Raw genomic sequence first — 24,592 nt, 5'->3', positions numbered from 1 at the left:
AAGGACAATTTAAACCCACTTCATATTTTTCCATTTATACAAAAACGTGTTCTCATTTCCACAGCCAAGGAGGGAAGCAAAATCTCTTGAACTCAGAAATTTTAAGGCCAAAATGGATTATTATGATAGTTTAGTCCAGGGGTGGGGAACCACTGGCCTGCCAAACAATTTCATCCAGCCCTCAGGGGGTTTCTAGCAGCCGTGAAACACTGCGGGCAGGCCCTGGGGGCTGCTTAAAAACTTCCCCTAGCCTCCCCTGCATCGTGGCCGGATATTTCTGTTTCCTCTCCTGCACGTGGGAGAGGTGCGTGCAGGAGATCTGATGGGAGGGAGAAGCTCCACGTGCTGGAGCCCTGCAGCTTGTCAGAGAGGTGGCAGCAAAAAAAAAAAAAAAGGCTGGAGTTGTGTTGCAGCTTCCAGAGGCTGGAAGCTGCCAGCAAAACTCCTTTTGCTGGTAAGGTGGTGTGCGGGACCAGATGCGGGGGGGGGGGAGGGGGAGGGGGAGAATATGTCCCAGAGAGGTAGGGAAGGGAAGCCAGCTTCTCCTCCTCACTCACCCCCAGTCTCCTGCATAGGGTGGTCACACGCTACCAGCAATGCCTCCTTAACAGTTAAGGAGGTGTGGGGCCTGGAGGGAAAGGGGGGATCCCCTCCAGGAGTGGGAGGGAAGGGAAGCCCCCTTCCCCAGCCCCTTACCTGCATGGGATGCCTTTAGGGTGGAAAGGCCAGCCACAGTTTGGCATGCTCCAAAACTCCTTCCTTCCTAGCATCGAAAAAGGGAGGAAGTAAGTGTGTGTGTGTGTGTGTGTGTGTGTGTGTGTGTGTGTGTGTGTGTGTGTGTGTTCGTGTTCCTCACCCCTGGTCTTGTCTGACCTCCCACATATTGCAAGTTATAAGACCTCGCCCATCCACTCCTAACGATGGACCTGTAACCTCCAGCTGAGCTACTCCAGTCCTCCATGCTTCATTTAAAGATTTCAAGTTACAGAGAATCCACCATTTATTCTAGTTCAAATCAACAAGTGCTCATGCCCAACGTTGCAGAGGAAGATGAAAACCCCGCAGGGTATCTACCAATCAGATCTGGGGAAAAAATCCCTGCCGAGCACAAATAAGGTGATCAGTTAGACCTGCCATCCAGATATCTGGAAAAGAATTCTTTCTAGTAATTCAGAAGTTGCAGAGGGGTAGCCGAGTTAGTCTATAACAGGAAAAGCTTTTCCTAGTAATTCAGAGTCCTCCACCTAGTGTTGCAGCCCTGGTGACTGGAGATACTTGCTAATAGCAGTTTGAGATGGGCCGTTTGCCGTTGTAGCTAATCTCATACCTTCCCTCCCTAAACTTATTGAGCTGTCTTAACACAAGTTAGTGTTTTGGCCCTCCCTTTGGATGGCCATTCAAGAACTTCATTTCTATGATAGCTAGAAATGTTTGGTCTAATTACCAAACAATTCACTTTTTGCTGATAAACATATTGGATGGAATCTTGGCCCCAGTGAAATCAATGGAAATTTGATTTGACTTCTATGTAGCCAGGGTTTAATTCAGTCACTGTATTGTTATCAGTCTTCGGTTCAACTTGAACAGTTAAAAACAGGAGGAATGGTAGAGGACCTCATAGAGGTGACTGGGAATCTTCTCCAAGTATTTTGAGACTTCCTGATGCCTTGTGAAATTTGGTCATTTCTAAGACATACACATTCTTTTGAAGAGAATGTTATGGACTTTGAGGTTAAATAATCTAGCAATATCCAAAATGGGATGAACTTGAGCAGAGAAAGAGACCTTTAAAGAGGCAGCTGATAGCTCCACCACATCACTGCTCTTCAGGTTAATATTTAGCCACCCAGTTAGCAGGTTGGCCTGAAAAAAACAGCAAGTAAATATGGAAGCAGGAGCCTGAGAGCAACTTATGGATGCAGGGGGGGATCCACCTTGCTTGGAGGGGAAGGGGGCAGCACTATGCTCCCAGTAGAGGTGGAGTCTTGGATAGAAGGGGTGGGGCCACGGAAGACAGTTTTCCGCACTGTCCAGCGTGACCTGTGTTATGTCTATTCTCTCCCAGTTAGCCCTCAAAGCCACCCAAAGTGTATGGCATGGCACTCCAGCTGCAATGTAAAGGGCCCAGGATTCTAGCCATGGCAGCTGGTATCCTGTAGCCCTTTTGAATCACTGAGCCATGGGGCAACTGTCCTCTTTGTGCTCGTGCCTCCCCTCTCCTCCCCCGGCAGTCCTGTATGGATGTAAAATACAAGCCTATGCTTTTTGCAGATATTGAAGCAATTTAGATGCTAGATTTTCCTGCATACCTTGGTCTCCCAAAACTTCTCAGTGAGAATATTGATAAATAAATATTGATAAATGCCGGAGGAGGAAACTCTCTGAAAGAAGTAAGGTAGCAAGAGGAGCCATCAGTTAAGCAATGTTTATGTTGAATGTGCATCTAGGTCCCGAGAGAAGCAGTTGCCAACAGTTTAGCTTGCTAAGCAAACTACAGAATAGACATTTATATCTGGCTTGGTCTGTCCTGTTGGAACAGGCAAGAAAATGGTGCAGGCCAAAGACCAAAAGGCAGGGAAGGGTTTGACGGAGAGACAGGCTTGTTCTGTGTAGGCTTGTTCAGGATGGTTCCAATCTGAGCTCTGCTGCTGGTGCCACTGTGTGTAGTGGGCAGGTGGCACTCAAGGCCTGATTTCCCCCCTCAGACAGGCAGGATGCTGCCTGTCTCAGAGGGGAGCTGTGAAGATTAATTAGCTAATCTATGTAAAGTGGGTGGAAGAGGAAAAGCACTGCCTTGCTCTGATGAGACTTTCAAGTCACTGAGATTGAGCCACCCCCATGACCCTTCCCTCAAAAGGATCAAGAATGCAAGTTACAAAGGGAGCACCTGAGACCAGGTCTTGAGACACTCAGTGTCACTCAAATGTGTGTCGTGTGTCAGCTGTCAGCTGAATATTTATCCTTTGGGACTAGTGTCAATAAAAAGTGGTGTATGCCCTTCTGTGATCTAATTAGGCTTAATTGAATTGGAGAAGGGAAAAAATAAAAGGAAGAGGTCAGAGGGCAGGCAACAACTGGCATTTACTGATGAGATACAATTATGATCTTTTTTCATTTCAAATGACAGACATCAGCTGTGAGAATTGAATACAAATAATACATCTACTCTATAGTGGGGATTGAAGCTCTGAGATCAATCTACCAGCAGTTGATTTAGCTGGTGTAGTAAAGACTTGCCAAATAGACTGCAGATCACTTTCCAGTCAACCTGGTTACTCTACCACGGGCAAGAAGAACTTCTCCCATTCTCTCTCTCTATCTCTCGCATGCACGCCCGCCCGCCTGGCCCGCCCTATGGTGTAGACTCCATGGTAACTCAACTTAAGGTATGTCAAGTCCAGCTATATATTCACATATCTGGAGTTGCAGACCTTAGGTTGACCTTCTGCTGTAGTGCAGATATAGTCTAATTTGAGTGAGGTAGATCACTGACAACAGCTTCTCCTCCATCTCTTGGGTATAGGGGGAAGAGGACACAGATCTCTTCTGGAACCTCATCTTGAAAGCTATCAGTCAGGGGAGGAATCTCCTCATTAAAAAAAAATGCTCCTTTCACTCTGCTTGGCTTGATGAGGAATCAAGGGATCCTGTTTCCAGGCCTGAGGTTCAAATCTGAGTTGGTCTTTTCATTCTTCAGACATTTCTTTCATCACTTAAGAATGATTTTAAAAAAATTATGAGAGGAATTTGGTGCTTCTAATCTGTTCTGAGAGAATCGGATAATGTAGCAGCTGGGCAAACAGCTTTGCTTGCATGCATCATCTCCAAAAATAACCCTTATGTCTGGCCATTAAATTGCTCTTTCTAATGAATTTTCTGTTGGGATGGATTAGATGAGTTCTGTTCAGGGGGCGGACAGCCATGCTGGGCCTCTGGGCAAAATGTCATTGAAGGTCCAACCTGAAACCAGCTAATAGACACTGTGGATCTGCATTTCCCCTTTAACCTGGGGGTTTTGGGACAGGGATGTGTCCAGATCCTTTCAAACACCCTCTTCCTTTAAAATAAAAATTTTACTCTGGGTTTTTGGGGTTTGTGTGTGGGGGGGGGAGGGGGGGTGCTACAGCTGTGATGCGTGGTAGATTGTGAGTGCTGTTTGCTATCACTGTACTTGTTCCATTTCTACATGGAACTGTAACCTAACATGTAGGGTCAACTGTAGCCTTCTTCACTTAGAATCATTTAGATAGATGACATCCTTTTGGGACTGGGCATGGGCAGGTGCAGGGGAAGGAGGAATGGGTATAATGGGGGAGCAGGAGGAGGGGGACTAGGCATAGCAGGAGGGGCAGGGGAGGGGGAATGGGCATAGCAGGGGTGGCAGGAGGGTGGGAGGCAGGAGCAGGGATAGCAGTCAGGTGTGCCATCATTTCCCGCATGATGGCACACGTTGTCGCCCTGCCGCACAAGCTGGTCCCACAAGCTCTGCCACTCAGCATCCTTCCTGACCTTCTGAGCCAGGTCCGCTGCACGCCATACAGGACGCACACATGCTGCCTCAGGAGGTCCTCATGCACCCTCGTGCTCTTGTGGTTCCCCCGGGGTCACGCGACTGCCTTGGCTGGCATGGATTGCCCCTCCGTGATGGCTGGTCTGGCTGTGGAGAATGAAGAGGCCGAGGTGGTCAGTCATCCCTGCAGACACTGTCCCTGAGGCTGTGCCCTCCCCTGTGAGCAGTGACCAACAGTCCTTGGGCCAGAGGATGGGGATGTCCCAGGAGGAAGGCCATGTGTGGCCTGCACAGCAGGCCCTGCCCCAAGGTGCCCAGGGGACCATGCTTCCTGCTGCCCCCTCCCCCAGCCCACGGACAAGCAGGCAAGGGAAGTGTCTGGCCACAGTGGGATCACATGGGTGGGAGAGGTGGCTGGAGCAGCCTGGCCCTCCATGGGGCCCACACACACACCTGTGCCTTGTAGCACTGTCCACAGGAGTGGATGGTGCCTTGCTGCATGTGGCACTCGGTCTGTGTGGAGTTGTGCATGTGCCCTTGTGCCCAGCCTACTTCCAGCAGTGGCTGGTACTGGGAGGGCATCCCCCACAGGGGTCTCCCTGAGCCTGTGAGCAGAATCCTGGGGGTGCTCCGGGGCTGCATCCTGAGGCCGCGTGGTGCAGACTGGCACTGCATGTGCTTCCATGTGCAACGACTACAGCACAATGTCCAGGCCGAGCAACGATCGCACCCCATCCCCTCTGTGCCTATCTCCCCTGCCCTGTGTATGTGGAAAAATGAGAGCACTCGCCTGATGATCCCTCCCTGCCATCAGAGGATGCCTGCGACATGCCCGGTACCGGCTTGAGGATGAGGGTGACCATACTGGCCATGTCCTCCTCCCCCTGATGTTCCTCCTCAGCAGTGAGCTCCGGGTGGGCGACGACGGACGTCTCGAGCCCCAAGACCACCACCATGGGTGAGAAAAGGGCTTCCTCGCCCCCAAGATCTGGTGGAGCTCCTGGAAATAGGGGCAGGAGTGGGGTTTGGGAGCAAGAGCTGCACTCCCTGGCATAGGCATAGCTCCTTCACCTTACTCCAGACCTGTTCTAATGCCATAAATATCGGTGTTTCGAAAAGGGACAGGATATCTGCTCTGGACCAGGAGGGTGCACGCTGTTTGCTGGGTCCTGGGAGCCCTGGTGTTGCTCCCTGTGCGGGCCGGGAGGGTCTCGGGGCGCTTGTGGCTGGGCCATGGGTCCAGTCTGGTGTGGCAGGGAGAGCCACGTGGTCAAGTGCTGCTCCCAGGGCCGGCTTCCTGCCACAAGATTTGTCCAGGGTGCCTGCGGCTTTAAGAGTTGGCAGGAGACAGGAACTATAGAGTTCTGATTACTTTGGACAGAGTGGCCACCAGGGCACCTGTGTTATTTACTGGAGGCCTCTTCTTTTGGAAAAAACCCTCCTCCTTGTCCACATGCACCTTTTTCAGAAATAGCTCTTTGGGAAAAAGGCTTCTTCCTTGTAGAAATAGGTTTACCGTTGTCAGAAAAACCCCTCCGTTCTTTTGACTTTCTGTCAAAAGAATGCAATAGCAGTGTAGAACTAAGTATAGTTTTTCTGGAAAAATGGCCATTTTTTGGAAAAACCCTGCAGTGTATAGACATATTCTCAGTGTCTGGGTGATCACCTGTAAACAGCCCCTTTGATCCTTTAAGCCTTAGCAGTGGTTGGTCTTAGGAAGTTATGTGACCTCCCTAACTGGTAGGGGCTGACCATGTAATTTTCCATGGAAGGGGGGGTATATGAAACAGAGAGTTCTTGCCTAAAAGGAAGGCTATTTAAGATGAAAAGCTTTTCAGTTCTTCGTTTTTGGCTGGCCTGGTGCTCCCAAGAGAATGAACCAGAGACCACAAGGAACTTCCCTGGTTTGGAGGCTTAGCTGGAATAAGAACAGTTTTAGGGTGAGTTTGTAATAAGCTTGTGTGTCTGCTAGAACTAGCTATGGACAGCTTGTTATTTTAAATTTGTAATTCACTTTGCTCTGTTTTCACTTGCAACCACTTACATCCTACTGCTTGTACTTAATAAAATCACTTTTATTTACTGTCAAGCCCAGTGTAAATAATTGCTGCCTGGGGAGCAATCAGTGTGTACGTCCTCCTTTCATTGTTAAAGGGGGTTTACCTAAATAATTCATTTGGGGTTCTGATCCCATGTGGGGAGTGGTTTCCTTAGAAACCAGGTCCAAAACTGCATTTTCCTCAGATTTGAAAAGTTTCAGTGTCTGTATTGTTCCTTGGGAGGAAGGGGGTGATCTCAGCTCTGTGCATTGGCTGGGGGAGACCAGATGAGCTGGCCCAGCAGGACAGGGTGGTGAGAAGTCCCAGAGAGCAAGGAGGCGAGTGTCAGTGGCTTTGTCAGCACCCCGGGAAGCACCCCCTAGGAGTCTCCTGTGACCATACCTCATCACGGGGGAACTGGAGAACCTCCAGGGGAAGGGTTCTCTTCTCTCCAAAGAGCAAAGGGATCATGGGAACCGAGTGAGAGGAGTAGATGAGCGCAGCTGATCCTTTCCCTTTAGTATGAGATCACCAGGCCTGTAAGTTCTGACATCAGCTTTGCCAGTGCTCCTGCTCATCGAATCTATTTTAAACACAGCTCAGAGCATGTTTTCAGTTTTTAAACTATTTAAAAAAAAACATTCACCACAGTGCTAGAAGCACAAGGGAAAGAGCAAATGACTGGTCAGATCAATGGATTCAGATGTCTGAAATAATCCCATTATGTTCAGGACAAATATTTATTCATGTTCTTGTGTCCTGCCCTGCACCCCACTCAGCTGTGGACAAGAGAACGCAGCACATTGGCTTGGGCAGGAAAACATGTAATTTGGGGTATTCCTGGAGCAGGATAATAAGCTCTCGTGCACCCCACATATGACTGAACTTGTGCTATACAGCCTATATGCAATCTGAACAAACATCCCCAAACAATAGCCCTTTCTACATCTGCTTCTGAACCTGACTGTCCTGCCAGACAGTTGAATGCCCTGGAGGGTTATATTGCTGGGACAGATAATTTAATTTCCTCTGTAGTGCTGTGGGCTTTGTGGCCTCCTGCTCCGTTCCCATGGAGATGACGTTCATCTCACACAGAGACTAGTGTATATCTTTTAGTGGACAGGGAAAGGCACCGAGGACACCATAAGGTGAAATCCCTTCTGGTAGCTTTGCAGTAACTAAGAGGATGCTCAAGCTTCCACAAGGAATTGCATACAAAGTCCTGACCTCTCATGGGTCAGGGACAGATGCATTAACTACATTCAGGTTCCAGCCAGCTTATGTTCGCTGCCCATTCCAGCAGCAGCAGCCAGAAGAACTCTTCTAGGCGGTGTCTATTCCTAACTGTATCTTTCAGAAATCACTCATATGCAGCGGAGAGGTTCAGGACTGAGATTGCTATAGCAACAATATCTAATGCTCTAGCATTGCTGTCAGCATCTGGGTTTCTATCAGTGCAGTAGAGTCTATTCCCTACAGCCATCTAGAGGACAGACTCAAAACCTTCACATGCTTCTCACAAGGAATTAATGTAGTCTCATGATTTATTTTTAATATTTCTATTTTTAGTAAAAGTGCTGGGAGTGGGGTTTTGTTTTATGCTGGAGAGATTTTAAAAACTATCCTTTTGCCTGAAGCACAAACTGTGGGGGTGGGATGGGGTGGTTTAAAAAGTCCCATTTGGCTGCCAGGAAGGTGGGGAAAGGGAGAAACAGAAGGAAAAATTAGGCCAAAGGAAAGAGAGTAACTCTACCCATTCCTGAAATGCACTCACCTCCTGGGTGTAACATAGCAATTGTTTGAGTGCACAGCAATGCTATGCAACGGTTTTGGACAGGAAGTGGAGGAGAAACCATATAAGATGAGAAGGCATGAGAAGCCTAAGGAGGCAGGATGTAATTGCCTCTACTGGAATTGGACCAGGTCAATATTCTTAACATTTTTGGTTTAAAATCCCTTTTTGGAGGTGCTGTCTTTTGGTGATCTCAACAGTAGCACTGTGCCCCTCATGATGTCATAAGTATATGTAACAGCCACCATCCTAGCTTGTCTAGATATTGATCCCTTTTGGAGGTGTCTCAACCCCAAAATCAAATGCTTCTATCCCCTGGCTCTTAGCTGTTGTAGACTCATATCCTCTGTGGACCAGTCACTAGCGGGGGCTGTGTATCACGTTGAATGGATGGTTATATATGTCAACCTATTGGCTTAGTACAGGTTCACAGGGAAGGTCGCTGCCTGCTGAGGGCTTGTCTAGATTTAAGGTGCAGCTGTACTGCTAGCTCAGTGCCACTGTAGTGCTTCAGTGAAGACATTACCTACCCTGAGGTGGGGGTTCTCTCAGCACAAGTATTTCACCTCCCCTAGAAGCGGTAACCAGGTGGACGGGAGAATTCTCCTGCTGACCTACTGCTCTCTACACCAGCAGTTAGATTGGTGTAACTGCGTTGCACAGGGGAGTGGATTTTTCACATCCCTAATCATAGGTACCAGCTTTTTCCTTTGCTCGGAGGTACTTAACCCCTGCTCAGGCCCTGCCACCACTCCTGCGCCACCTCTTCCTGCCCCCACCTCTTTCCCTGCCTCTTTTTGTTCCCACTCCTCCGGCTTGCCTTGGAACAGCTGATTGTGGGAGGCATTGGGAGAAAGGGGGAGGAGCGAATCAGCAGGGCTGCCGGTGGCCAGGAGACACTTGGGGGAGCTGAATGCTGGCTCTCAGTGGAGTGCTAAGTGTCCACTATTTTTGTGTGTGTGGTTGCTCCAGCCCTGGGACACCCATGGAATCAGTACCTATGCCTGAATGACATAGTGATACTAACCTAATTTCCTACTGTAAACTAGGCCTAAATCTCCAACATGACTTATTGCAGTGGCCTTGGTTCTTCCATCCCACCAATGACTTGGTGCAAATCTGCCTCGCTTGCACGACTGCAACCATAACCTGCAGCTGCAGGTTAATTCGATGGTTGGCATTTACGAAATGGGAGAAAAGCTGTAAAACATCAAGGCTATGTCTCCAGTCCCAGGTTATTTCGAAATAAGTTATTTTTAAATAACTCCCCAAATAACTATTTTGAAATGAGCTTATTCCTCTTCACAAGCAGGGGTTGTTACTTCAAAATAACAGGCTTGGTAGGATACGTCTACACTGCACGCTTATTTTGGAATAAACCATTTCAGAAGAAATACGCCGAAATAGCTTATTTTGAAATAGAGCGTCTACACAGCAAATGCCCATTGAAATAGCGCTGAATCACATTTAAGGCCACTTTGAAGCAGGGGATCAGGACAGCAGTTACTTCCTGGAGCTGCTACCTGATGCTATCTGAGGCTCGAGCTTAAAGGGACGCCCTCCCCACACACACTCCTGTACAGCCATGTGTCAGGCTCCTCTCTTTTGCCTATTTGAAAGACAGCAAACCCATTCCTTTTCTGGCTGTGGTTGCCCTTGCGGACACCTCCGCTCTCTAGCCATGGAGCCGGAGCTGCCACCTACCACTCAGCAGCTCTTATCTGTCATGCTGCAGCAGTTTCTGCAAGCTGCCTTCCTGGCTTCACAGGAACTCAACCCCCAGCTCATCTCAGAGAACCTCATCATTTCTCTGTGGGCGCAGAGCGTGCAGCTAGACCCCACCATGGCTTCTTGGAACCAGTTCCGACTGGTGGGACTGGCTCGTTATGGAGCGATGGGATGATCAGCAATGGCTCCAGAATTTCCACACACAGAAGGGCACCTTTCTGGAGCTGTGTGAGTGGCTCACCCCTGTCCTCGGGCAATGGGACACTCACATGTGACCCACAGTCCCCCTCGAGAAGCGGGTTGCCATTGTCATCTGGAAGCTCATCACACCGGACAGCTACCGATCCATTGGTAACCAGTTCGGCGTGGGGAGATCTACTGTTGGGGCCCTGGTCATGCAGATATGGCACTCTCAGTTATTGTCCCAGGAGGGTGGTGAAGTGTTGGAAAGGGGTATCCTAGGGAAAGGGGGGATTGCTGGAAGTGGAAGCTCCCTCCCCAGGAGGTTTTTCAGTCCCAACTTCACAGAGGCCTGCCGGGGGATAGGCTAAGTAGGGGGTTGCTCCTCGTGTGTGGTGGGGAGGAAGGAGCTCAGGGACTTTCCAGGGACTCTGGCAATCCTATGATTCTTTGTTTGTTCATCTCCTACAGGTGATGAGGGCCATCAACACCATCCTGCTACACAGGGTCATCAACCTCGGTGCTGTTGACCCCATTGTCACCACCTTTGCCAACATGGGCTTCCCCAACTGCGGAGTGTGAGTGTATTGACAGCACCCACATCCCCTTCCGGGCCCTTGACCACAGGGCATCTGTATACATACATATTTTTCGATGGTCCATCTATGTTTTTTAAATAGGGGTAGAAATAACTGGGGACAGACTGGGGAAAGAACCTGGGAGAGGGGAGGAGAGAAGGCAGGGGGAGGAGAGGCTCAGGGCTGAGGCTGGGAGTGGCTCCTGGCTCTAGTGGTCCCACCACCTCAGGTGTGGGGACCTCAGTGGCCATGGGGTGGGACTAGGGGGAGAAGCAGGAGGGACAGGAGCAGGGGCAGGAGCAGCAGCAAGGGGTGGAGCAGGCACTGTGTCAGTGATGAGCGCTTGTACAGCCGTGCAGATGGTGTGGCCCTGATCCAGCATCTCCCGTGCCATAGCTGGATGTCCTTCTCCAGTCTCTTGCCCAGGGTGTGCTGCAGGGCTCACAGTGAGGAGATGTGCTCCTGCTGGAATTCCTCCTGGGCTCTCCTGCACCAGTGGGTCACTCAGGGTCAGGAGGCTGCCGGGTGGTGTCAACCTCCCTCCTCTCACAGCTGGTTCGGCTATGGGGAACAGAGAGCAGGTCAGTCATCCCTGGAGACACTGTGCCTGAAGCCTTGCCCTCATCTGTGAGCTGAGACCAATAGTTCTCCTTTCAGATGATGTTTGGAGCAAGGCCACTTGTGGGGCACAGATGTCCAGGGGGGAGCCTCACTAATCCCACATCCTGGGGACAAGCAGACATGGGAAGGTGCCAGCCAGACTGGGATCCTGCATGCAGAAGCGGGGTCATGGGATGGCTGGGCTTGCCTCTGTGCTATGCACACACTGGGTCTGTCAGTCACAGCATCCTGCAGGGGGAGGACTTGTATCTCTGCCCACTGGAAGGAGGGGGGCAGAGTTTTGGGGGGCGGTGTGTGTGAGTGTCAGACATAGAATGAGGTTTACAGAATCCAGAATAAGCCACCCGTTATTTCAAAATTATTTCAAGATAACGGTCTTGCTCTGTAGACGCTCTCACAGTTATTTCGGAATAACGTCCATTATTCCGAAATAATGCTGCTGTGTACATATACCATACTGTGGACACTTGCCTTGTTATTTCGAAATAACTCCCCAATGTAGACATGCCCCAAGAAACCAAGCACTTGACATTCAGACTGAGACAGCTCAATCTTCTGAGGAAAGCAATCCCCCTAGTGGGCAAAACCTATCCATGCAGCTGTCCTCTTTCTGCTTGCTTGCTTCATTGCAAGTGGGTTCTGGTGAACTTAATTATAAAATAAGTCGAGAATTAATGGAAAGTTAAATGAACTAGAATGAATTGAGTGCTGCTATAAATAAATCTAGTTGATGCCTGACCAGAGTGACAGATTCTATTACTGCCTGATAGGGGTTTATTTTGTAAGGTTGTATTTTTAAATGTATTTCACTCTGATGAGACTGGGTGGGCAGTCCTGGACACCGAAGTCTCCTATTATCTGAAGAATCAATACATTGTGGGCTAATAAATACTTGAATGTGGTTCATGTAAAGTTTTGATGGTTCCTCTGCATACAGATACTATTGGCAGTGACACAGTTTACGATTAAAAATTCTGGAACTCTTGATCCATTAGAGGGGCACCAGCTAGGGTTAGGAAGTAATTTCTCTTCCGGTACAACACTAATTTAGCCAGGTCTCTATCTTTTCCTTCAAAGGCTGTGTCTAGACTATGTCCCTCTTTCAACAGAGGGTTGCAAATTGGACATTTTTGGAGGAGTACAGGATCTTTCGAAAAAGCATGGTATGAGGAATCAGACAATATGGGTTCTGTTTGAAAGAGCGCAATGACAAATGAAGTGTGGGATATTTGCAATTTCGAAGTGTCTAATCTACATCCCTCTGTTGAAAGAGGGATGTAGTCTAGACACAGCCTAAGTAAAAGAAATTCTTTCTGTCTATAGTAGAGTATACTACAGATATTTGTGTGTGCAAATGGCCTGTTATCCTGGGCCCAATTCTTCTCTTCCATAAACACAGAAAGCTAATTCACTTGCCTTTGGCACTTGTGCATACTTTGAAGGGTAGAATTTATCCCACGGATGTTCAGGACAAGAAGCAGCCACTGTCCACAGTCCCCTTGTGTCCGGGCTAATCACAGACAATGCAGCCATCTCAATTCTTGGCATTTTTTTGTGGCAGAGCAGGGCAAAACATTGCTAGTCAAACCCCGCCCCCACGCCCATCTTCGTGCTCAACAAAGCCCTCTCAAACCAATGGGCAGCTACTCCTGAGTGAGAAATGATTAATATATTAGTCTGCACTGTCCTTAACATCTGCAGTTGCTCACTCTGGCAGCTGTGTTCCTTGAGCATGCTGCTGGCAGACACCGCAACTGGGAATAACAATGCTTTACACTTCTATAGGGCTTCTTGGCTGCAGACCTCAGCGCTTTGCAAAGGAGAGGAGTTGTCATTGTTCCCTGTTTCAGAGATGGGGAAACTGAAGCAAATCACTAGCAAATCACTATCCCTAAGTCAGATAGTGACATAGCACTGGAGTGTGTGGAGGGAAGAGGGACTAGAAGTCAGGAATCCTGGTTCCCATTCCTATATTGAATTTACCTGAGACCACAACAAGCACACCTGAGATGGCAGCCAGAGGCAATTGCAGTCAGTCTCAGTGATCTACAGGAACTTAGCCATCCTCTTTCTGTGTGATTCCTATTCTTGCAAGCCAGCCCCACATGCTTTCCAATTTTACCAGACTCTGCTTTGTTTCACTGGGGCTGCTGTTGCCATGTGTATTGGCAGGGGGAGGCAAATGTGAGGTGATGCTCATCATAGCTCCATCTGAAGCCCTTGTATCCCCACTAGGGACTGGACCTTAATTTTATGTTTCAGGTTCCCTTTGTTCTACAACTAGCCCCTTGTTTTTCACAGTGCTCTTTGCAATGAGACACAACAATGGCAGTGCCATCCCTGTGAGCATAACAAACACTTGCAGGGCATCTGGTGTTGGGGGACATGAGGAGCTCTTTCAGGAGCTCTATCTCCATGGCACATTAGAGTGTGCCTCGTTTTGCTCCAGCTCAGCTCACTCTTGTATTCATCTGTAGAAAGAAAAAAGGAAGGAAGAAAAGAAGTGAGTTCCCCTCAGAGGTTCTTCCTTTGATTGTGTTGGAAAGGTAAAGAGGAGTCACCCTTCCCATGGGAAAAGCAATGCATTCTAGGGATCCACTGGAGGATCGGGGCCAGGTGTGCAGAAATCTCACACCCCTGCTGTTTTCCCTTGCTGCACAGCTCCACTGGAATTGCAGTGGCCAGCGCTCCCCCAGGTAACCCTGCCTCACAAAGGAAGTTCTCTAGCATGGAGGACATTGTGTTACTTTAGGGTGAATTTATCACGAGGCGCAGCATCTGCATCCCTCTGCAGGAGTGTCTGTGAACAGAACTAGTCGATGTGCAGACTTTGCATCCACATGACCTTGACTGTAATGACTTTGTCAGCCAGCAGGAGCTGATTTAAACTGGAACACTGGCTCCAAGGCCCTCCCGACATCTGAAGAGTTTCAGTTGTGGATCTGAACTAACATCCTGAGCTCACTTCTGCCAATAAGGAAACATGACAGTAAGTATCAGCCTGTTTGTTCCCCATTATTTGTTACCATTGATACACCTGTTTTATCAGACTCTGTTCTCCTTGCATCCCTGGCCTGGGTTCTTTGCTGGGTTCTTTTAGGAATTTATAGCGCAAGCTCTGGTGTCCTCTACATGGTCACAGTGGATATTTGATCCACTTGCAGATAAAGGCATAGCTGTTGCAGGGCCTCCCCATTTCTAACTTGTAACCACTGGCTCCCCCTTTTTAATGCTCCACCTTTCCCAGGAGCAGAGAAGATGAATTGCTTTGGGAACCGTCTATTGCTAAGTATGCGAACAGAGCAGGCGAGGTGTGGTCAGAAAGCTTCACGTTCCCTGTCAGAGGATTCTCATATTGGCTTGGTGGGGTGAGCTATTCTTCCTGCCAGGCCTTTTGTTTAGCAGCAGTTTGTTAATTCCCTTTCTCCTTTGCACATTACCATGTGGGCTTTATTTTGGCTTTGTATTGAAACAAGTCCAACCAACAGATTTGTTTGCATTCCCCTAATACTTTATGGCCTGATTTAATGAGACACTATGAGGGTTTGGGATGGAAAGACAGGCTGTCAGACAGGATCATTTTTTGTTGAGATGGAAAAGGCCCTAATTCACATCTCCCCATATGTTATCTTAGTAAATGTTTAAGTTATAAACATATTTCTTACTAACTATCCCATTTCCTGTTACAAATTTAGGACTTCAGACCTCTTGCGCTGTACACCGAGGCCACTTGGAAAGTCACCGTACTGGTGGGGTTAGAGTTCAGATACTTCTGCTTCTAAAGCAACTTAGCCCTTGAGCTAAAGTATTTGCTGCTAATAATGCAGAGTTTGTGACCCATGGGGAAGCAGCTCTCCATCCATCCACTACAGCAGTGTTTCTCAACCAGTGGTACGAGTACCCTTAGGAGTACTCGAGAGAAGTCTGGGGGGTACGTTAACACAACTGAAATTTGGAGAAAACAGAATTTTTGTTTTAAGTTTTACAGCATTTTATTATTTTTGTACTTTTTACACCCCAAAATTTCATCGCCTACCCAGCTACAATTAAGTTGTTTAAACAAATGTATTGCAATGGTAGAAAAAAATGTGTGTCTGAAAACTGTAGGTACTGGGGGTACTTATAATTTTTTTTTGAAAAGGGAACTTCATAAGAAAGGTTGAGAAACACTGAACTAGAAAACACCACTGCACATGCTCATTAGCTAGCCTGTTATGTTAAAGCAGCCTGCACACATTGCATATATTCCACCCAAGAAGGAATGATTTGGCACAAAAAGAGCCAAGGTGATATTATCGCACCTTGGCATGTCTTGGTTCCATATCAGCACCTTGTCATCTTATACCGATTTGAAGGGATGTGCAGGCTCTCATCTATTTGTTCAGGACTAGATGTCCCCCTTTTGGCCTTAAAATCTGTGATTCTGTGCTATGAAACTTTAGGTCAGTGATTCAAATACAGATCAAATCAGTAGTGCCCCAAAGTTCTTGCCATTTGATAGCTCTTTTGTGGCTACTTCTGAACTACATAGCGTACCAGGGTCCAATTGCTAGTGGATAGGTGTTCACACCACAAGCACTGCCTTGTCTTGGAACTAATTGGCCTTCCTGCCAATTAGGAGAAAGGACTGAATGGGCCATCATGCCCATGCCATCTTCTTTCCCACACTTCTGGATGGGGAGGGAAGGCACAGCATGTGGGGAAAGGCCACATTCTGTTTATCCAGGCTGTCCCCATGCTATAGCCAGAGAGACTTCCATCTCCAAGGCTGTCTATCTGTTGCTAGCACTAAAACTCTCCCACTTATGCCAGCATCTCAAAAACCCCAGCCTGTTCCACCTGCCAGTAGGCCAAGGCCAGAGAGAGCAGGTAAAAATTTGTCTTTTAGGCATCACAGTCTGCAATAGGGCAGTGAATAAATGACAACAATGGGGCCATTACAACACCTTGATGGATGTGTGCTCTCCTGTTTTCTGCAGGGACTGAACACAAAGCCTCTAGGGCTAAAACCACAACCTGCTGTTGCATGTGCTAAAACAGCCAGCTGTTTAGTCTGAAAGCAAAGGCTGAGTCATAATTCTCTGTGGTCCAGCTGCAGTACATGTTTGTTTCAAATTTAAGCCTTGCTGTAAAACCCCAGCCTGTTCTGCAGATCTAATGAGAGCTGTTAGCTGAATTGTTAGGCAGGCATTTGGGGCTTCAGTTGTTGCATATGGAAACAGTGCTGCTCACCCAATACAAATCCCCTCACACAGTGGTTTTTGAACTAGGGGTCACGACCCAGTACTGGGTCATGGCGTGTCAGGCACTGGGTCTCGTTGCTGCCAGGGTGACTAGTGGGAGTGCTAAGGCAGCTGCCTGCCTGCCCTGGCACCACAGACAATGCTGCACCCAAGAAGTGGCCAGTAGCAGGCCTGGCTTCTGGGGAAGTAGGGGGAGAGGAGAAGAGTACATAAGGCTCTGTGCACTGCTCCTGCCCTGAGCACTAGCTCTGCATTCCCATTGGCTGGGAACCTGCTGCTGGCTGCTTCTGTGGCACAGCATGGTCTGCAGTGCCAGGGGAGGCAGGAAGGAGCTCAGGATAAGCCCCTCCTGCCCCAGACCTGACACCCTACCCACCAAAGCCAAGCCCCTTCCTACAGCCCGAAGCTCTCATCCTCTACTCCACACCAGAGCCTAAGCTCTAGACAAATTATGTTGGGTCGCTGGCATCAACAATTTTCTTCAATTAGGTCATTGGAAAAGAAGTTTGAAAACCACCACTCTAACAAACCCCTAGAGCGACTGCTTTTGGAGTTGCAAGCTCTTCCTTGAGAACAACCTAACTCCTCTTACTGGGACTTTATGAAGGCATGAGCTGTATGAGTTGTTATGCTAGGGTGACCTCTAAGGGGGAATAAGAGATACTGCGCTTCTTTTTGTGAAATAATGAATATTCTGCCGGCTTGGTAGGGTGAACTATTTGAAAGGATCCATGCCAAACCAATGGACTTGCACAAGTAATTTACTCGCTAAACCATTGGAATATGAAGATACAGGGAAGCTGTTTAAAATGAAACCTGATTTGTAATCTAAACTTGCAAAAAACAATTGTACACTACCCTTTTAAAGAAATAGCGCTCTGGTACTGGCGTCTGAGCCTCAGGTATGAGTCCTTTCAAAATCTATTGGGGGGAGAGTGTCTAGATATAAACACTGGGTTCCAGCTACTCCACTGAGCTTTGTCACAGGCTGGATACAAGTGCAGAAGGGGGTCTGTTTCCAGAATCCAATTCAGATTGGTGAAAATCTCAAGAGTGTAGCTAATCTCCTGTAATTTCCACTATTGACACTGAAATATCTTGAGCAGTTTTAGCTTTTAGTACCATCAAATCCAAATGGGAACTAAACCTTGATTAGATGAGAATTCTGAACCCAGACTTAAAATTGCTCAAAATCTGTATCCAGCCACAAACACCACCTTCTGGGTCTGCTTCTAATCAGCACCGGTAGATGGAAGATGGACTTGCATTTACATTTGTCTTCCACAGTTCAAGACAAACTGGTAGGAAAATAATCAGACGGTCATAGAACATACAAAGAAACTGGTCCTTTAAAGGGTTGTACAACTTCACTCCGTCCCTGGGGAATATAGCGAACCATACCAAAATCACAGCCCCATCTTGCTGAGACTAACTCAGCTTTCATTGACTCCTGTAGTATTACTGTCCTCATTTTACTGAGCAAGAAAGTAAGGCACAGAGTAGGCAATTCACCTGCCCAAGGCCACCTAAGAAATTTTTGGCAGGGATGGGATCAAAACCCATATTGTCTGATTCCTCATACCATGCTCTTTTCATAAGATCACCCTTCCACACAGGAAGAAAGGGAGTGAGGGTAGGAAGTGGTTCCCAATACAAAACATAGGCCAAAATAGAGAGAGGAAGCTGATAGTTTTAGATTCATTCATGATGCAATGTTGAAAAAGTATTTTAGGCTTGCTGCAAATGAGCTGCCAACCAATGTAACGTATGCCTCACTGACATGTCTGTGACAGCTCAGTCTCATGCATGGCTGCCCCACTGGGGTTTGTCTCAGTGTGGGAATCATTGTTAGCAAACGCTGCTCTGTTAAGCCAGAACTTCTGGAACTCACTGCTGATGTCACTTCCAGTGCGGAGTCTTCCAAACCAGCCATGTTGGCTCTGGAGTTCAGAGGCAATATGGGTTCTAAACTCCCTAGACTTCACCAAACAGGTGTGATTCTTTTCTTTAACAAACAAACATGCTGACATTAACCAATAAGCTTGTGTGCACCTGGCATGAAACTGTCCTTGTTAAAGATGAAGCCAGGCCTATGTTTTCTTAAAGGCCAGAGATGTTCAGATTACTGGCTTTGGTTTGGGATCACTTATCTGACTCTTAAATGGCTGATTTAGGATCTTTCCTTCTTTGTCTTCTGGGTTTTTTTCTTTCTTTTTTCACTATGATACTGGAGTCTATACATGAGAAAAGCAAATCCACGGGGTATTTTTGGATCAGAGTTCAGCTCAGAAATTTGATCAACCATGAAACTTTGGGCAGTCACTTTCCATGGCTGCCCATTCAGACACCCCATTAAAGCTGACTTTCCATTTACTCCCACTACTTTCCTGGCGGTTCTCTGCATGCGATTTGCTTTATTTAGTTAAACTCCAAATTGCATGTGGCCTGGGGGAATTGCTTAAAAGGAAGGAGGTGGTAAGTTCATCTGCAGATTCTCTGAAATGGACTCCTTTTCCGCATGTCTAGTTCTTCAATGTGACAAGCAGCTTTTTACAAGTGCTCCTCCAGCAGCTGAATGCAAGCTGGAGCCCCAGACTCCGTAAATAATATATTGATTTGGTTTGAATGTGGGTCAGTAGGTCTGACGCCTAAGCAAGCAGTAACCATGGGCATCCTACTGGGAGCATCAACCATTCGGTTGGTGTAAGAGAGAAGAAGGGGCTCTGATATTTTCTGTTCTTTCTTTAATTAAAACTGAACTCCCATATGCCTTAGCCCTGGGGAGCTGTACGGAGACCCTGCAGCTTTTCTGGGAAAATCTGGCAAACAGTCCCTCTAGGAACAGTTCATACAAGGGTGAATGGGTCAAAGGCCCCCACAGAACTGAACCATGGCAGTTTCACTGTAGGTGGCTGAAATGGGTGTTTAAAGGAGATTTTCATCCCGTATGCATCTCTGTCCTGGGTTTGTCACCAGCCCAGTGAAGGCCACTGCAAATGATTGAAAATCTTTGGCAGGAGAGAACGGTTTTGGTCTCTGATTGTTTTTATGCATGTGTGTGTGCGTGCAGGGCTTGCTGGGACAGCTGTCATTGAAAGGCGGACCTTCTGCCCTGCACCTTGTCTATGGTATGGAGGTGAGTCCTCTGCTCTGAGCAGTTCAGTTGGGGGCTGACCAGAAAGGGGAACTGATTATGATTAGGAGTATGACATGGCTGACCAGTTGGATGAGCTTTCTGGTTGATGAGTGTGGTGGGGTAACTGCCCTAGGATGGCCAGAAGGGGTTAAAGCAGGTTGGAGGGAGCCTGCATAGAGCCCTGGCCAATCAGAGAGGGGCTTCAGGAGCCAATCAGAAGGTGGCTTGCTGAGGTAGCCAAGTATATAAGGAGTTGAGCAAGCCAGTCAGACAGAGCAAACCTAGGCTTGGAGACCATAGCTGGACACAGAGGCAGTAGAGGCCAAGAACTTCTGATACAACCCCTGGAGGGGGAGGCCCAGACCAATGCAAGAGATCATTGTAGTGGGCACTGCAGGAGGGCAGTGTCCCAGAGAGGACACTACACTCTGGGAGCTACACAGGTCCAGAATGTAAGCATGGAATGTGGATGGGGGAGACTTTGGCCAGCAGGAGGTGCCCTGTGGATAGGGGAAACATCAGCCAGCAGGCAGTGCCCCAGGGGGAGGGATAGCTCAGTGGTTTGAGCACTGGTCTGCTAAACCCAGGCTTGTGAGTTCAATACTTGAGGGGGCCATTTAGGGATCTGGGACAAATCTGTCAGGGATGGTACTTGGTCCTGCTGTTAGGACAGGAAACTGGACTCAATGACCTCTCAAGGTCCTTTCCAGCTCTATGAGATGGTGTATATCTCCATATATAAACTAATTCCCTGGAGTAGGGATTTTAAATATCAGTTAATTGAATAGTCGAGTAACCTCATGAATTCTTATCTGTTAGTCGACTATTCTATAGTCAGGGGGCAGGGCTGGCAGCCACTGTGTTCTGGGCCCATTCCCGAGGAATCTACAGCCACTCTGTGCTGCTGCTTCTGTATCAGAGGCAGCAGTGCAGGGTGCCAGGCAGGAGCTGGTCTGCCAGGCGAGCCAGTTTAAAAACCAGCTCCCCTCCCAAACCAACTGACTGTTGCCCCCTGCTGCTGCCTCTGATACAGTGGCAGTGGTAGCAGTGTGGCAGTGGCAGCGGCAGCAGCATCTGTCCAGGAGGGTTGTGCTCCCAGACCCAGTGCAAGCTGGAGCTAGTCTGTGCTGCCTGCTCACCTAGCTCCTAATGCACTTTAAATGCAGAGATGCAGCAGGGGTGGGTGGGTCCCGGACCTGTCACAAGCAGGACTGAGCTGGGCTGCTGGACAGCCTGCTAAAAAATTGACTGGCAAGGAGGGTGAGGATGTGTGTAGTCTATAGCATTAACCTATAAGCCTTTGCTTATCGGCTAATCAGTTAATCAATTATCCTATTTTAGCCTATTACATCCCTATCCTGGAGCAGCCAGAAGGAGGTGCCGCAGCATTGAGCCCTGCCCTGTTACAAGTGGCTAAGGGCTCTGACAGACACTTAGTTTGAAGACAGGCCCTACAAAAGTAGAAGGGTGGCTTACTGCTGAAAATTCATCAGATAACCAAAAACTCAAAATACAGCTTTCTTTTAATTTTGGACTCCTAATGTGAGCAGGGGATGGGATTTAAGAGTGCCTCATTACAGGGCTAAGGGACCACTCTGTGGTGGACTACTGGAGGCCCAGAGGCCTGGCTCAGTAGCGTCCTGGTGCACCACAAGGTGAGGGGTGCTGTGGAGCCAAACTCTGTCACAGCGGCAGCCTCCAAAACTTAATTTTAAGAAACAAGGACATTTTTCAGCAATGGCAGAACATAGAGCCCAACATCCAGGTGCTAATGTTAGTATTTTAGCCATGCCCCAGATGGTAACAAAACTCAGACCCCCATCTCTGCCAGATTTCAACAGGTCATCCATTGTCAATCTGGCAGGACAAAAGCCATTGAATTCCAGCGTTCTGGCCTATGGAGTTCCCCCATCTCCAATGTGGTTGTCCAGTGTATCAGAAATCGGTCCCTTTATCTTGGATGATTAAAACAGAAAGGATTTTAATGTTGTATCCCTTTTTTTACTTAGCTGGTCAGGTTCACTTTTTGTTTGGTTGCACTTCCCAGTTCTCCTGTGCTGCTTCAGTATGTTATTTGTTAATACTGTACTTCATGAGAACATTGTTCCTTACCCAGGGCCTGATCCAATGACTACTGGCATCAAGGGCAGTTTTCCATTCACTAACCACACTGCTGATGGTACACATGCCAGAACAGAATCCATCTTGCCTTCCTGCAGGTGTTCTGAGTTTGCCGTACTAAGGGGAATAAATAAGAGTGAAAACTAAGTTTAGTCAATAAAGGCAGCTGCTGTGACTCTGAGAGGAAGATCTGCTGAGTGAGAAAGCAATTTTTACTTGTCCTCTTTCAGAGTAAAAATGTGTGCTGCTCCTCTGCTCAAGCATAAATGTTTCATGCTGTATTGCTAGGTTATTATAAAAATTCTAGCTTCTCAGCTTCTTGGATTCCCCAAGCAATGCTATTTTTAGAGACTTGGTGAGATAGCTCCTGCCCCTTCAGCTTTGCTGTATGTCTTATGTCTCAGAGGACTTGCACAAGGTGAATGATTTCATTTGTGAAAACAAAGAGATGGGGCAGTGGGTATGTTAGCAGCTGCTCTGCAGCATGCCAGGTACCAGGCAGAAGGAGTGTGGAAAGAGTAGCCTAGCATTTGTGCCAGCATGTACCACCATGGGAATCAAAACATGACTGCATAGCCCACAATGAAAGTCTGCAGGTTGCAAATGCAGGTGTGAGTTGTGTGGAAAAGGATTAAAGGAATTTCCAAACTTTTAGCTGCTGATTTTAATAGGAGTTGCAGGTGCTCAGCCCAAAGTCAGACCCCAACCATGAAATGCAGCATGTGAAGTGAAATGGGAAAGGAAAGGGGTGTAATTCCTTCCTGACCCTTTCTGAGAGAGAGCAGGTGCCCAGAAGCATGAGGTTTTAGCATTCATTTGCCTTACCTTGTACAGATACATACGGTATTGCAAAAAGTAATGGGTTGAAAAAGATCCAGCTTCAATGTTTTTCTTCAGGGTCTCCAGTACAGCCTGAGTGTGCGTTCAATTTCAGGTCAGCGTGCGAGTTAGTCCTAACACCCTTAGGGCCCTTTGAAAATCCCACCCTAAAACGTTGTGATCTGTTTGCCCTCCATGCTGTGTGCCTAGTAATGTAGCTCTTATCTTCTGCCAGATTCAGTCTGTGAAACCTCAGGAAACTAGTACTTCATTTCTCTTTCCTTCTTGGGGAATTCTAAGGTGCCATTTGAACTTAGCATCAACCACAGTGACAGGATCTGACACCAGGGAGGCCAGGCCAACTTGCCCCTCCCACATGGCAGCCGGCCATTCACCTCCTTTAGACAATGGCATGACCTCACTCCTAGTGAGGTGGGCCTGAGAATGGCCAAGTTCTCTGGTGCACGAAGCCGAAATAGGCGTCTCACTCCTGGCTGGGGAGCAGCTGATAGATTATACTTAAGATGTGGAAAATCGACGTAAAGACGCCACTTGGCTGGGAACAAGTCGGGGAGAATGGAGACCTGGCAGCTTTTCCCAGTTCATTGTTGTGGGAGGGGAAGTGAGTCAGAATGCAAGGAGAGGAGCTGTTTTTCTAGCTAAATACAGAGATTAGTTTACATCCTGTGGCAAGGATGTTTAAAAAAAAAAAAAAAACCCTGGGGAAAGGCCCACTGTCCAGCCTGCTTGAAAGGCCCGTCATCCAGTCAGTGGTCTCTCTCTCTGGCTCTGATGCCTGAGGCTTGGACTTTTCTCTTTGGGATCGAAGGCTCATCTTCTCTGGTTCTGGGAGCCCTTTGCTCTAGTACTCTATTTCCTGAAGGATTCACCAACACGGGGAAGGTATTAAGAGGGACTTTTGAGAAAATTAGGGACATACCTTTTAACTCCAGTGAAAGATATGGGACTCATGAAGTTTGCTGAAAGAGAGGGTTGAGAAAATGGTAAATGTTTGGCTCAGGACTCGGGCTGGTCTCTCTTCCATAGGGACAATCAGGACAATAATAATTAATATCGCCAAATCACCCTCAATGTGCAGCTTATTATTAAAGTCCCAACCCTTCTAGGAACTTCATGGAGCAGGGAGGTCACCCTTGTGGAGCTGATTCCAGGCACTTAGGCTGTAATCAGTTTGGATCCGGGAGCTTGTCTGCAGCAGCTGTAAAGCACCAAACAGAATTTATGCTATATGAGTGTGGGGGTAGAATCCTGCTAGACCACTTTGAATACCAGAATAGGTTTTATTTTGGTGTTTTCCCTCTTGTCATTTTGGTCCTGTGGTTCTTTATCTGTGGTGACACATTCAGTCACAAAGACCTTTGCTTTGGCTGAAAGGAAACAAGTAACATTCCCAGGAGAGAGCACAGTGTGCACTTCTGCATCCATCTGCTCTGAGTGCTGAGAACAAAATGGTAGCTGAACTCGGCACACAAAGAAGTGCTCAGAAATTAAAAGGTGCAATATTCAGAAAATGGAAGGGGCTTTTATCTCAAAGCTACATACACCCTGGCTATGTCTACACTGCCCTTTCTTGCACAAGAGACTATGCAAATGAGGCGAAGCAGTGAATATTGCTGCACCTCATTTGCATACTTAATGAGCTGCCATTTTTGCGCAAGGGGTTTTTGCGGAAGAGCCATTCTGCCTCTTTTTTTCAGGAAGAACGGCTCTTGCACAAGAGGGGGGTTTTGTACCAAAGCCCCTTATGCAATAATGGTGGCTCATTAAGCATGCAAATGAGGCACAGCGATATTCACCGCTTTGC

At 47.7% G+C, this 24,592-nt stretch overlaps 1 long non-coding RNA gene across 1 annotated transcript; it reads right to left on the bottom strand.

Moving 5' to 3' along the window:
* Window positions 1-7,882: 7,882 nt before the first annotated feature.
* Window positions 7,883-23,095, bottom strand: LOC112543576 (uncharacterized). The gene is made up of 3 exons (XR_003086808.3): window positions 22,774-23,095; window positions 21,940-22,065; window positions 7,883-11,388 (listed from the first exon to the last, which is right to left on the bottom strand). It is a non-coding gene; the product is annotated as an uncharacterized LOC112543576 (long non-coding RNA).
* Window positions 23,096-24,592: the final 1,497 nt, after the last annotated feature.

Source organism: Pelodiscus sinensis, chromosome 13 (assembly GCF_052426305.1).
Source record: "Pelodiscus sinensis isolate ZL-2025 chromosome 13, ASM5242630v1, whole genome shotgun sequence".
NCBI lineage: Eukaryota > Metazoa > Chordata > Testudines > Trionychidae > Pelodiscus > Pelodiscus sinensis.
This window is presented reverse-complemented; position numbering and strand designations above follow the sequence as displayed.